General features: G+C 35.0%; 1 non-coding gene across 1 annotated transcript; it reads right to left on the bottom strand.

The window, feature by feature from the left end:
* Positions 1 to 3,529: 3,529 nt before the first annotated feature.
* TRNAA-AGC (transfer RNA alanine (anticodon AGC)) lies at positions 3,530 to 3,601 on the bottom strand. Its single transcript has one exon. It is a non-coding gene; the product is annotated as a tRNA-Ala (tRNA).

Below are 3,601 nucleotides of genomic sequence, written 5' to 3' on the forward strand. Positions count from 1 at the left end.
TTAAAGGGATGAAAGGGAAGAACCTACAACCAAGATTACTCTACCCAGGAAGATCTCATTCAGATTCCATGGAGAAATCAACAGCTTTACAGACAAGCAAAAGCTAAGAGAATTCAGCACCACAAAACCAGCTCTACAACAAATGCTAAAGGAACTTCTCTAAGTGGTAAACACAAGAGAAGAAAAGGACCTACAAAAACAAACCCAAAACAATTAAGAAAATGGTCATAGGAACATACATATAGATAATTGCCTTAAACGTGAATGGATTAAATGCTCCAACCAAAAGACACAGGCTTGCTGAATGGATACAAAAACAAGACCCATATATATGCTGTCTACAAGAGACCCACTTCAGACCTAGGGACACGTTCAGACTGAAAGTGAGGGGATGGAAAAAGATATTCCATGCAAATGGAAATCAAAAGAAAGCTGGAGTAACAATACTCATATCAGATAAAATAGACTTTAAGAATGTTACAAGAGACAAGGAAGGACCCTACATAATGATCAAGGGATCAATCCAAGAAGAAGATATAACAATTATAAATATATATGCACCCAACATAGGAGCACCTCAATACATAAGGCAAATGCTAACAGCTAAGAAAGAGGAAATCAACAGTAACACAATAATAGTGGGGGACTTTAACACCTCATTTACACCAATGGACAGATCATCCAAAATGAAAATAAATAAGGAAACAGAAGCTTTAAATGACACAGTAGACCAGATAGATTTAATTGATATTTATGGGACATTCCATCCAAAAACAGCAGATTACACTTTCTTCTCAATTGCCCATGGAATATTCTCCAGGATAGATAACATCTTGGGTCACAAATCAAGCCTCAGTAAATTTAAGAAAACTGAAATCATATCAAGCATCTTTTCTGACCACAATGCTATGAGATTAGAAATGAATTACAGGGAAAAAACCATAAAAAACACAAACACATGGAGGCTAAACAATACGTTACTAAATAACCAAGAGATCACTGAAGAAATCAAAGAGGAAATCAAAAAATACCTAGAGACAAATGACAATGAAAACACAATGATCCAAAAATCTATGGGATGTAGTAAAAGCTGTTCTAAGAGGGAAGTTTATAGCAATACAATCTTACCTCAAGAAACAAGAAAAATCTCAAATGAACAATCTAACCTTACACCTAAAGGAACTAGAGAAAGAAGAAAAAACAAAAAAGAAATAGAAGCGATTCTTTGATGAAAATAAAAATTTAAATATATTTAATATACAATATAAAGCATATTATATAAATAAAGTATTAAATTTTTAGCTTTTTGTTTTGGATATTTTAAAACAAAGTAGAAATCATACTATAATGAATACCCATGTACTTACCACCCAACTTCGGCATTTATCATAGTTTTGTTGTTATTATTTGTCTCTTTTTGTGCTTTTTATTCCCCTCCTGGAATAAAAATCAAGTTCCAGATATTAATCTCAACTATAAATATTTTCCCATGTACAACTAATAGTTATAAAATTTCTTTTTTAACACTGCCACAATAACATCACAACCAGCAAAAATAATAAAACTTCTTAATATAATCAAATCCTCAGTATGTGTTTGATTGTTTCTTTTTCCAATTACTTTGTTTGAATCAGGATCCAGATATGTTGCATTTGTCTATTATTCTCCTTACATGTCATTTAATCTGTATCAGTTCCACCTCCCTTTATCCCCCATGCTATTTCTTTCTTGAGGGTCAGTTTGTCCAGAATGTCCCACATTCTGGATTTGACTGATTGCATTTTTGTGATGTTATTAAATATATTCCTATATTCCCAGTATTTACTGTAAACAGATGGTTCCATCTATTAGACTAGACAAAGCACTAATTTTTTAATAAAAGTATTTCATTGGTGGTCCCGGGCATGTTCTATTTCACTGTGTCAAGAGGCACATGTTGTGCAGCAGTCTCACTTTTAGAGAGGAATTGATCGGGTATGTCAGCCCGCTCCATCTGTTCTAGAGCTCCCCCATCCAATTTCACCTCATGGTTGTAGCAACCACTGATGATTGTGACCAGGATGCATTATAGCAATATCAGCTGCAAAATGTTGACTCTATTTTATCGTTCCTTCTGCATGTATTAGCTGTCATTCTTCTAAAGAAAAAAAATTTTCCTCATCAACTGTATGTTTATCCTGACATACATTCCGTATGTGAGGTAGTATAAGTACTTGATTCTTTTCCTTCATTTGTCAGCTTTCAAAATAATGAATCAATAACCAAAACCCTCCAAAGTCTGGATGTAGGAAGACTTGTGTGTGTGTGTGTGTGTGTGTGTGTGTGTGTGTGAGTGTGTATTAATTTTACAACCAGGTTCTTTACTAAATTGTCCATTTGTAGTAGCTTTTCTGTTCTGAGGAGTAGCTTCTAGATATATAACCCTACCAAGATATATAGAGAGAGTTTTATCCCTTTCTATCCACTACCTACTCCTCTAATTACTTTTTCATGCTAAATTCCTTGATTAGTACCTCCATTATAGCATTAAAATAGTAACGATAGTGGATATCCTTATCTTGTCATGAAGAAATTAAATCTCTGTGACCACAGATATACTTAAAGTGACTTAAATAGGTGGTACAGATGATAAAAACTTACTAAAAATATATATTGTACAGAATTATTTTCCAGAATAAAAACTAATTCCTAGAAATCAATATATTTAAAAGGGACAACTTATTTTTTTTCCCTCTTATATTATGAAACCAATGTTTCAGACTAGGTGGGCCTAAGCAAATCAGCTTTGATTTTTAGATTGGTTAAGACATATTGTTATTGTGGGATACTTGTTTGTGTTGGCAAAGTGGAAGTGGTCGTTCACTCAGATTTATTTCTGAAATGAGCCCATGTCATTTATTTTGATTGAAATTTTCTTGAACAGGAGATATTTAGATGCTTGATCTCTCACACTCCCAATAAGTTATCTCAGCAAAGCGGCAATGGTCTGGATTCACTGAAGCAGCCAGTCTTCATTCACTCTGTATCATTCAGTTTAGACTTGGAAGGCATCACGTACAATGACAGACAGTGCTTTATTGTTTCTCTGTGCATAGAACCTTGTGGTTATGACTGGAGCCCACTGCTTCCATATCTAGTGATTTAAGAAAACTAAGTATGGGGTGGTTGGACACTCATAAGGAAGAAATCATAAGATATTTTTCTGCTATTCCACCTCCAGTTTGGTTTTTGCTCTAAGAACTCTTCAGAATTCAGAAGAAAGTGAATGAAGCCTAGAGTCTGTTGTTTTCTGTTTTCTTCTTTTCTGTTTTTAACTTGGCATCCAAGGAAATCAGGCCAATTATCTTTCAAAAACGCTTGTCACGTAGGATTTAGGACATTTCTGGTGGTGGCAACGCTCTCGGGGTGAAACTGGATACTACAAAGGCAGTACAGGTAGGCAGAATATTGAATGAAAGAAGACACTAGGTTTAAAGGGAGAGATGAAAGGAAAAGTGGTTTGATCACAAATGCATCCTCTCAAAACTGGTGGAGGTGCCGGGGATTGAACCCGGGACCTCGTACATGCTAAGCACGCGCTCTACCACTGAGCTACACCCCC

The sequence above is a fragment of the Globicephala melas genome, chromosome 11, assembly GCF_963455315.2.
Source record: "Globicephala melas chromosome 11, mGloMel1.2, whole genome shotgun sequence".
NCBI lineage: Eukaryota > Metazoa > Chordata > Mammalia > Artiodactyla > Delphinidae > Globicephala > Globicephala melas.